We start from the raw sequence: 12,047 nt of genomic DNA, 5'->3' as shown, positions 1-12,047 counted from the left end.
GTTTAATTTCTCTTCCTCTATAAAAAAGAATACTTTGTCTCTTCAGGTATTTTGCTTTATCCATTTTAAGGGAGCCCTATTCCCATAGGTACTCTTCCCTCCAACCTCAACACCCCTTCCATTTTCTACCTAGTTTTAGATTTTGCTTACTTTAACTTATTAGTACCCCTTCCTTTATTCTTTTTATCTATCTAAATCTTTTCTCTTTTTTTTCTTTCAGTTGAGTAGTCAGGAAGACCTGAGTTCAAATCCAGGTTATAGTATTTACCAGCAATATGATTCTAGGAAGGTCACTTAATCTCTGTCTGTTTCAGTTTCCTTAACTATAATATGTGGATAATCATAACATCTAACCCCAAAGGTAACTATAAAGTGCTTAACTCAGTGCCTTATACATAGTAGGCATTTAATAAATACTTGTTTCCTTTCTTCCTTTGTTTCTTCTTTTCTTTCTTCCTCATCTCACCTTCAAATTATTGTGTCTATTAGTTATTTATTTTAATTTCTGTGCCTTTTTCTAAAAAGAAGTATATTTTTCCCTTGTCCTCTTCATTAATTCTCTTCCTCTTCTGTCTATTCAAGTCTTTAGTTCTATAATTCATGACCTTCATACTTACTTATTTCTTTTTCATTCTCTATATTCCTCATGGAATTAAAATGTTTAAGCTATTTTAAGTTTGCTTTTTTAAGGAGTTTCTATATTATTGCACTGTATATTTTATGGTTGTGCCTTACTCTTAGAAGCATCAATTCTGACAAGAAGTAAAGAGGGTAGAAGTATTGCCCCACTGTGGGAATTTTCCTGTGCCCTTAATTCATTCCTATCCTGTGCGCTCTCTATGATCCTCTTTTCCCATTTGACATCAGATTTCTCTGGCTCCATGCCTTCCTACTCTTCTGGATACCAGTGGCCCTTTCCCGAAGAAGGAGACACAACAGTTTCTCAGAGGTAAGTGGTCCCTCTAAGCACCAAATTACTGCAGATTAAGCCCATTATAAGGTCTCTGTCTCCCATAGAAGAATATCTTTCTCCCACCATGATAGCATGGTAATATTTTTCAGTGCAACTACCTCTCATTACTAAATGAGATTTCCCTCTTTGCTTCCCCTTGTTGAAGTCCATCCATTTGTCTCCTCACCCATTCTCTTGTAGGCCTTTGCTTTTTTTTTAAGCAATTGGGGTTAAGTAACTTGCTCAAGGTTACACGGCCAGTTATTTTTTTGTGTGGGGTCCGAGTATCTGAGGCTAGAACTGATCCCGGGTCTCCTGACGCCAGGGCTAATGCTCTTACTCACTGTGCCACCTGGCTGCCCCTCCTGTAGGCCTTTTCTTGAGAGACTACAGGAGTGAATTTTTTCCTCATTCTTTACCACTGACTTGATTTGAGTACATAAAACTTTTTCCCTCTCTCTTGTTATTCTCCTCTCCCTTTTAATGTGGCCTCCCTTTCTGAACATTTCTTCACCAATTGGCAAAGTGGTCATTGCTATTTCAGGCCTTTTCCTTATCACTTCTACATCATTTCCACTTTCACCTTTATCTCTTTTTACATTTTTAGAAAGAAATCTCTGGATGATGCCTCTGATGTTATTTTGTCATTGCTATTGTTGCTTTTAACCAAAAAGATGTCATTCTCTTTCTAGTTTTTTTTTTTTACCCAGGATATTTTTTTAACTCTATATAAACAGTCTTCCCTAAGTGCTATTTTTTAACCATATTTTATCTGTGTTTCCCAAGAAAATATTCTGCTAAACTTTTATTTTTGTAAGAATGCTTCAAATGCCTCTCTTTTGTTGAATAGCTATTTTTTCCCATTAATAGATTCAAATTTGAAGAGCATGTCACCTCAGGTTACATCCATCCTTTTTAGAATAAATTATTATATTCCCTCTAGCAGTTTCTGGGGGGTGGGAGATAGTCTTGCATTACTCAAATTTCCTTTTATTTATATTCAAAGGTCTTTCTTCTGATGGCTTGGAAAATTTGTTTTGTCTTTAGAATTGTTAAATTTAACTACTATATGTCTAGGTATTTTCAACATGGCTTTGTTTTGAGGAATCAATCTATGTATTCTTTTGATTGACACTGTTTTCTGAGTTCAGAAATGCTAGACAATTTTATTTTTTTGAGCATTATGATAACCAGATATTGTGGCTTGTCATGTTTTTTGTTTGGTTGGTTTTGGGTTTGTTTGTTTGTTTTTCTGGGAGATCTTTAATCCCTAAGTTTTCTGTTTATGTCCTATCTTCTAGATCAATATTTTTCTTACATAGAAATAATGTTCTCTCTTAACATTGTTGCTTTTTGTTTCTCTTCTTCCAAATTGACCTTTGCAAATATGTTTAATATGATTATATATGTGTAGCATGTATCAGATTGCTTACCATCTTGGGGAGGCAGAAGAAAAGGAGGAGGGGAGGGAAAAACATAAAACTCAAAATCTTATAAAAGTGAATGTTGAAAACTATCTTTACATGTAATTGGAAAAAATAAAATACCATTAAGAGAGGAAAAAATATCAAATTGTCCTTCGCTTTTGTGTATTTACATTTCTAATATATTCTCTCTTTTATTTCTTTGGTGATATTAGCCACCATGAATTCAAGTTTTTCTGTCCTCCAGATTATTTTTGTGATGCAGACCAATAATTCTACCTTTGCTGTCTGTTCTTATTCCTCCTTTGGATCATTAAGGGACATTCTTTTGTGATTCCATGTTTTCATGGGAATCTGTTTCATTGGGTATAGATTTAGTCTTCGTTATCTTAACAAAATTATTCAAAGATGTTTGGACTCATTCAGATGTTTTCAAGGCCATCTTCTCTTCCGCATTAAATATTCCTTACTGATTTATCTGCTTATGCTCAAGGTTTTTGTTTTCTTCCTCCTGTGACTTTTGGCAATTGCAATCTCTTTTCCCTTCTATAACCTTATTCCTCACTTTCTGATTACTTACCCTTAGTTGGTGAATCCTGAAGGAAGGACCTTAAACCTCTTTGAATAATGGGGGAATTTACCTTTTACTGGATTCTCTGTCTTCTGGGGAGGGGGGGAAGGAAACTAATTTCAGATGAGTTCCAGTTCTCTTTCCTTCAGACCTGATGCAGTCCTTGCAGTACATGCTGGTTTCCCATTTCAGATTCATCCCTTCATTAATTTTTTGGCTCAGCTCTAATTCAGTAGAGCAGACATGTTGCAGTCCCAAACAAACCAAACTTATGCTTTCCTGTACTGCCACCTCTTTCAAAATGTGTAAGGGGTTGAGCAGATTTGCATTCTGTCGCTTGTTGACATAGCACAGTGGAGTGAGGGCAGATGTGGTGGAAAGTTAACTGATAGAGACTTAGGGTAAAAGAGATTCTGAGTGAGCATGTTTGAGATTAAAGATAAACTTTCTCCTCTGTTAGTTCATTGGACTGACAGAAAGCTACAGTTCTTTGTGTCTTGTACCATGAAGAAAGCTGAAATTGCTTTATCTCTTGCATATGATTCCTATTTTGGAGGGGTCCTGAGGATTAGAAAATATGTCTAACCCTCTATTTTGTTGGTCATGTGATTTGGAATTGATCTATAGGAGGTATGCATGTATTTTCCTTTGTTTTTCATAGTAGGAATGTGTTCTTTAAACAACCTAACAGAGGGAACTACCAGCTTTTAAACTAGTTCCCTCCTCTTTCCACCCCAATATTTTCTATAGAATTCCAGGGAAAAGAAACATAAATAATTTGGATAATAATAAAAGCCTTGCTTTCATTTATAAATTTTTTTAAGATTAATTTATTACCTAGAAACAAAGTACATATTCATTGACTAGGGACTTGATAAATTGTGATACATGAAAGTAATAAAACTTTACTACACTGTAAAAAATTATAAATATGTTGAATATGTGTGAATCTCGAGAAGCATTTGAAATCTTACATGAACTGATATAAAATTAAACAGAGCAAAGAAAATAACACACACAGTGACTACAACAATAAAAATGTAAAGGACAACAACAACAAAACCATGGAAGTTGAAACTTATGAAATTATAGCAGCTGGGGCAGCTAGGTTGGGCAGTGAGTAGGGCTGGCCCTGGAGACAGGAGGACCTGAGTTCAGATCCAGCCTCAGACACTTAACACGCACAAACAAAAAAACTAGCTGTGTGACCTTGGGCAAGTTATTTAAACCCAATTGCCTTCAAAAAAAAAAAAAAAAGCAAAAAAAATTATAACAGCCAACTTTGGCCCCAAAGAAGAACTAAGAGAACTCAACTCCCTTCCTTTTCTGGGAGCATAGAGACTATGTATGCATAGCATTGCATATCATGTTGATCATTGCCAGTGTGTCGGTTTGGCTCTTTTTTTTTCCTCTTTTTAATTCTTTATTATGAGATGGAGGGGCAAGAGTTATTTGAGGAAATGAAGAAGATATAAAAATAAACAATACATAATTTTAAAAAAAGAGAGAATCCATATACTTTTACTCAAATACATACTGTGTTTCCCCAATAATAAGACCTATCCCGAAAATAAGCCCTCCCCTTACTGTGTAAGATTCCTCTAAAATAAGCCCTCCCCCCAAAATAAGCCCTATTGAGATTGCTACTGTAGTGAAGGCGATCCCCTGCGCTACACACTACATTACAGTACCCTCTCTATGCACCGTCCCCGTCCCCCTCCCGTGAAACACACGCTGCGCTCCGAGCTGCATCCAATCAGAGCTGCAGCAGTGAGCGCATCATCCTGTTCTTTATTGAATTCATTATTGAATAAAGGTACATTTTTTTGTTCACATTTACCTGTTTATTAAAATTGCTGTCAATGTTCATTAAAATAAGCCCTCCCCTGAAAATAAGCCCTCTGGTGTTTTTTCTGTCCAAAAAAAAAATAATAAGACAGTGTCTTATTATCAGGGAAACACGGTAGATTCTGTGATTAAAAAGAGTATACAAGAGACCTGCCTCATATCACTTACTGACAGTGTAAGCATGAGTTGTAATTGTAAAGAAATGAGACTCATTTATGTAACTCTACTGCAGTATCATCCACCTACCCAGCCCTTACCAGTCCTTACCCTGCATTTTCCAGAAAACATTCACCAAAAAATAGATGTAAGTATAGAGATGAGAATTCTGGGGAAAATGACTATTTTATAGAATAGTTGAGTAATAATATTTGTTGAAGCTTTTCAAAGGAACAGATATCCTGTTTTGGGGATTGTTGCTTTTGGCTTTTGAAGAATGTTAGGTTCAAGTTGGAAAGGGATGTAGAGAAGATATTTCCATATGTGAGCCTTGACAGGGATGGAGGGAGATTTTCTTTGTTCCCGCTTGCTAAAATGATGAACTTTGAATTTGCCTCATTGGTGGCCAGGAAGTGAATTATAGCTTCTGTGCTATTTCCATGTTGGATTAGAATTGTTGATTATCACTGTCAAAGGAAGAATATATTGCCAGGTTGGGTTGTGGCATGCTGTACTGAGAGAAATGATTTATTGGACTCCTATTTTATTCTAATTAGTATTAATCAGTTCAGAATGATTCTATAGGGGTAATGATTGTTAGCTGTTTTTAATGATATATTTATCTACTGAAATACATTTAGTCATTTTAGTTAAGTATTAGTAATATAAGAATAACATATAGTAATGTATATTTTACATATGTCACACAGGAACAGTTAGGTAAGATAGATTCTTTCTTATAGCAGGTCTCAATCTTGAAAACTTATAAATTCACTGTTTACTTATTTGCCAGATATGAAGTTTACCTGGTTATCCACAAGAATGCTGATGGCCAAATACCACATAGGTAGGGTGTCTTGATGTGAGAAAGAAAGTCTACAACTTGTTTTTATTTTTATTTTTTAATTTTTTGCTTTTTGGAGAGAGGAAGGTAGGGCAATTGGGGTTGAGTGACTTGCCCAAAGTCACATGACTAGTAAATGTTAAGTGTTTGAGGTGTCCAACTTATTTTTGTAGCTCTATATCACCTTCTCTTGCCCAGATTGAGAAGGGGACCATGTTATGACCACCTAGTCAGCAGAGATGACCCTTGCCTTGCCCATCCTATGACTATTGATGCTGATGTATTATTTCTATTTCTCCTGTAGGTTCAAAAGTAAAAGCTATAAACCAATGAGATTGCATTTTACTTTTCCTTTTTTGAGTGAATGGGTATCAAGCCCTATAAAAGTAAGGCCCAGGGGGCATCTCAGATCATGAGGAAGATCTGAGACACCATTCATGGAAGGGGCCTGGTCCATTTAATAAGTGGTTATTGGCTCAGAGTTCTGCCTCAGTGGTTGTTCTTGCAGATTGGATCGTTTTGGATGCCACAGTATTTTTCTACCCCCCCCCCATCCATTTTCATCAGGCATGCTTGGTAGTATTTGGGAAAAGAAAAGAAGGAAAGAAAGAGAAAAGTGTCCAAGTGTCTCGATGTCTGATATGAGAACATGAAGCAGAACGCAGAAGAATGGGCAAGAGATTAGGAATTTATACTTTATTCTCAGCAACTCTGGTTACAAAAGCAACTTTAGATATTGATACTATTATTATAACTTCAATTTAATAGCAATATTTTAAGTTAAATAGTGAGTGAGTGAATTCATTGGAATCAGCTGAGAAGGGAAACAAGATTGACGACCCCAAATGAGTAGGGGGTGATGTGTTTAAAGTTATTATTTTTTTAAATTAACTGATGCCTTTAGATTCAATGCAAACTAGAAACATTATAAAAAGGCAGGGACATGAGAGGTGTTGCACATGTTCATTCCTCAAAGAGCTGGCATAGCTCATGCTCCAAGTGCCACCTTTTGGTTTATTGGATATTGCACCTTTTACGAGCTGCTCCCAAACAAGTACTGCACAAAAATTGTCAGATTCGTTGTCACACATACAACCAAATGTTCCACCTAGGTGTTCTTCCTCTGGGACTTTATTTTTTATTAATTTTGCTAGGTTTATTTTTTTAATCTCAAGAATATTTTAATTAACTAAAAGGTTATACACATATGCATATACATATGTATGTATACATATATTTAAATTTTCAGTTTCACTTTTTTGCTGGGATTATTTTCTTTTCAGTTTAGTATTTGGTATTTGTTTCCTCACTATATTCCTCTAACTTACTCAACGTTTCATAAGAATCCAACTGTCTTTCTTGACTAACAATGTGTTGATGTATTTATTACATTACTATTAATCACTGCTGATTAGAATTGCAATTATATGGTAATACTGATTATGGTGTTACTTAATTGTATGTTTTGTTGTTATTGTCTGTTTAATGTATATCACTTATGAATTTAGCTGAAAGATGTCACTGTGAAGGGCAATTTTGAAAATGATCACTCCCTGCCCCACCCGACCCTGTGGGGAGTAGGTGGAACTGCTTTTTGTATATAGATGCTTTTCTCCATGAAGTGGGGATGGCTCAGAGCATGACATTTTCTCGAGGTCCCTGCCTTTATTCCTTTCCATGAGGTCCCTGCCTCTCTTATGTTGGGAAGAGGAGAACAAAGGCTTAAGATTCTTTATACTTCATACTATATATATATATGCAGAAAATAATGAGATATGTATGCTATCTTAGTCAAGGAAAATGATCCATAGATTAATGTATTTGTTCTTTTTCATTGCTATTTGTGGAGGTCAATAAGTACAGATATTAATAACACTGATTATTATAAATTTCTGAGATCCCCCATTTAGATTCTGCATACTCAAATAGCTAGTGATTCCCTCAACTTGCCCCAACTCTCCAGAGCAAAGATATTTATTCAGAATGCAATTAAAATGATCTTATCTTTCTTTAGGAAAAAAGCCACAGAGCAAATTTAAAAGAATAGAGAAGTATGAGTCATATCACCAACAAAATGTAGGACTAGACACTTTCTCTGATCTTAATGACCTTTCAAACCTCTCCAAAATAGGACTTGTGTATAGGAGATAAAGAAATTTTAGCTATCTCCATTGTCTAACAAGATAACCCATTGAACTAATGGCAGAGAAGAATAATCCCTAACTGCCATTGTACTAACTCACTACTCTTTTTCCCTGAGAGTCCTCCACACTCTAGCAGGGCTACACAAGTCAAACTATGAGCTTACAACAGAACTCAACCTTGTCCTACCAAAAAGTCAGAATAAGGAGAAACAGAGGGGACTGGGGGAGGATGCCCCCATGTAAATATCTTCTCTAGACCTAAAGTAAAGGGGACTGGCAGCTAACTGAGCTTCCCCAAAAGGAATTTGGGGCAGATTGCTAAAAGGTGTATTGCTTAGAATGAGAAAAGCTAAGATAGTTTTGAGGTCTAGTCCCCAGGAAGACTATCTGTTGAAAAAATATAGTAGTCACAGAAAACAAAGGATCTAAATATCCCTCAAAAGGGAAAATAGCTTCTAGATTTCCCTATTTGTAAGAACCATTTGAATCCTGGATTTATCATACAATTGAAAAACTGTAGCACAGGCAATTATGATATGGGGGGAAAATGTTCAGCACAAACAAGGAAGTTGTACTGCCATATTTAGATAATATATTTACATAGCATTTAAGTGTATGAAGGATCTTAATGTGAGATGAGACTGGAACAATGACTTGGAGTTAGACTCTACAAAGATTACACAACAGATTGAATAATTGATATTTTATTCTAGAAGAAATAGGGAGTTAAAGCAAGGGAATATATTCAGTTATGACCAGTCTTTTTTGTTTGAGAATGGGCTTGATTTTTAGGAAATTATCAAAAGTCATTATTAAACAAAGTGACTGATCTAGTTGGGCAATACTATTTGAAGAAGAAAGAAAAATGAAAACAAGGTATGATTATAAGGCCATGAAACTTTTCTTGTGTAGATTATAAATTGTATCAGAAGACAATTTTGCACAATAAGTGGAAGCATCATTGGAATAAATTGGAATAAATACAAATCGATGATTGTAAAGCAATCATTTATGTGGGCAAGCTTATGTATGCTTATTAAAAAGTTGACCCAGGACTTGTAAGTGCCTGATCTTTGTTATCCCACAATTGCCCCTAGAAGCAAGAATTTGTGAGATTGCATCTTAATTAAATTGCTTCCTACTCTTTAAGATACACACACACACACACACACATATATATATATATATATATTACATATATATATATATACACTAAAGAAAAAAGATAGAAAAAATTTAAGGATAAATCTATAAAAATTAGCTACAGGAGACCAAAGAGTTTATTTCATTCAATCTGCTCCATAAAGGACCATCAAGTTTAAACTAACTTGCCTGAGTTAATAAAGTAGTGAGAGTATTGTTGTTTTCAGTCATGTCCAACTCTTCACGATCCCATCTGAAGTTTCCTTGACAAAGATACTAGAGAGGTTTGCCAATTCCTTTTCCAGCTCATTTTACAGATGGGGAAACTGAGTCAAATAGAGCTAAGTGACTTGCTAATGAGTGTCTGAGGCTGGATTTGAACTCTAGTCTTCCTGAATCCATGTCCAGTGCTCTATCCACTGCACCACCTAGGTATCCCAGTGAGAAACATACTTTTTAGTAAAGCCCAGATTTCCAAATTCCTGGGTGTGTGCTCTTTCCATCTTCTATGTGCAGTTCCTAAGTTCTTACCTCCAAAGAGTCACTTTTCCAGATATTTCACCCTACTCTCATGCCCCTCTTTTTTCCTTTTCATGATTTACAATCTTGTGGAAAATTATAACACAATTTTCCCATTTCATCATTTTTAACAATTAGGACAGAAGCAGCATGGAATAATGGATAGAATGGGCCTCGGAGTAAGGAGGACAAGGGTGAAGGTATCACCTAAGTCACATAATATATTAGGCTAGGTAAGGTACTTAACCTCTCAGCTCCCCAGGCAACTTTCTAATAATGCAAATTAGAGAACGGTGGCTGATTTGCATGGTAAGTCCCCTCACATGGAGTTGGATACACCAACTAAATTACAACTCCAAACCCTTCCGTGTACTTCTTCCCCATATGAAATGTTTTTCTCAAAATCAAAGATGTCTAGTTGCAAAAAAAAAAAAAGATACCAAAGTGCCAAAATATCAAAAAGCAGTATTAATCATGCAGTAAAAGTCAGCTCAGTATTTATCTCCAGGGCATAGATTTAAGGACAAATAGTGCAAGAAACTTAACAAGGTATGGAGTTCATTCAAACCTCCTTTTCCTGTCTGCCTATTAACTTACCTAAGAAACTAAGCTGTGTGATTTGTTGCTTTAAAGCTTGAAAAATAATATTCAATTGATTTTTAAGAGCTTTAAAACTGCATTTTGAGAGACCTATGTTCTTAAGCAAATAGCACAGGATACAATTTCCACAGATAAAATAAACAGTATAATAGATAAATAAATGAATGGATGGATGGGTAAATGAATGAATAAATAAATAAATAAGTGAATGAATGAATAAAGTCGGGACCCAGCTGGTTGCAGGAGAAGGCTGGAATTAGTAGGAGGGACTCAGGGCTATGGTTGCCTTCGAAGTGCAGCTACACAGACTGTAGCCAGAAAATGAGCCAGGAGGCGCTCCACCTCGAGGATGGGCAAGGTGTCGGTCTGGGGCAGCAGGCAATGATTAAATTCCCTCTTCAGCAGACCGGGAGTCTATTCAGCCCTTTGAACATACCTTCACCACTGTTTTCCTGATCCCAACTTTCCCATTTGCTTCCCCGGGCTCTTTCCCACTGCCACACATCACTGACACTGGAGGTCCTTCCCTAGTGGAGATAAGGACTCCACAGTCTCCACACTCTGCATGATAGTCTTTAACTAAGACCGAATCTCAGAAAAGGCTGACCATGTTTACAGCAATCTCTGGAAGTTGGAAAGCAATTGCCTGCTCCTGATACAGCATTTCAAGCTCCAGTTGTTCTATATCCCAGTAAAATGAAGCTATCAGCCTATATCTAGGACCTCTTCTGTTCATCTGAATCAGTCACACCTTGTCCACAGATTCCCCTAGGCATCTGACTCCAGTGAACATTCTCCTGGTCTCGTGGGAGGACAGTGCCAATGACATTTCCCATTAACTCTGAATGCTGGATCCCTGGTATGGGCACAAAGTGCTGGGGCTGATGTACCCGCCCACTGATGTCTTATGCTAGCAGACTTTGAAGCCTGAGGCTGGGCCACTGGAGAGTTCCCAGGAGCAGCTGCCCATCCTGGTAGACTGTCTGCTTTATCACTGTCATTTTGCCAGAAGACCAGTCTGGCTGCGAGTGTATCAGAGAGAGTTGACCTTCATCAGTTGGGAGAGGGCGACAGAAACTGTTATCCACTCCCTGAAACTGGGTCACTCTGCAGCTGTACATGCTACTAAGGTTTCTAGTCCTGGCAGTAAATGACTGGGCATTGATGGAGACCTTGCCACTTACACTACAGATTAGCTACAGTAAGGAGGCCATTAGTTGGTAGAACCACTGGAACAATGTGGAGAAAGTGTGCCCTTCAAGGCCAGCAGAAAGTTGGAGGAGCTAGATTCTAACATGGAATCTCCAACATTGATCCTGACTAAGGTGGTGAAGTTCCAAGAACTATAACCAGATCTGCACATCACAGATTAAAGTGGACAAAGCGGACAAAGCGGACATTGGCTCCAACAGCTGCTCCTTTACTGTTTGTCTGGATCAGGATGAGTGAAAAATTCTAGAGAGTGTAGTCAGGTGTGAAGTCTCTTCCTGCCACAAATCTGAGAAAACCAGCCTTTGCCCACAGTCCCAGAGACTTTCCTTCCTAACACCTCAAAATTAACCTGACCTCTACTCCTTCCTGTGTTTACCCATCATGACCTTCAGTGGAACTCTGCCCTAACAAAGCAAACTCAAGATCTTCATCTGGATTTGCTACATCACAAGGAAGCATGGACCCTCACCTCCCAAACTAGAGGCCAGAGAACCAGGCAGGGTGGGTGATTGTAGTTCTTCTTATAGAGGATGGAATTCACTACCAACTAGACAGTTTCCACATTGGATTCTGATGATGTTTTTGTTTTTTTCCCAACAGGAAACTTTAGCCCTTTGGGAAGAGATTGTCTTCT

The 12,047-nt window shown here is 37.1% G+C and overlaps 1 pseudogene; it reads left to right on the top strand.

The window, feature by feature from the left end:
• Positions 1–881: 881 nt before the first annotated feature.
• Positions 882–11,761, top strand: LOC138159205 (phosphoinositide 3-kinase regulatory subunit 5 pseudogene; annotated as a pseudogene).
• The last annotated feature ends 286 nt before the right edge of the window (positions 11,762–12,047 follow it).

This window comes from Petaurus breviceps, unplaced genomic scaffold (assembly GCF_028583685.1).
Source record: "Petaurus breviceps papuanus isolate PSGF00001 unplaced genomic scaffold, PetGlider_PUasm1.0 175, whole genome shotgun sequence".
NCBI lineage: Eukaryota > Metazoa > Chordata > Mammalia > Diprotodontia > Petauridae > Petaurus > Petaurus breviceps.
Note: the sequence above shows the minus strand (reverse complement) of the source record. Positions and strands in the feature narration are given on the sequence as shown.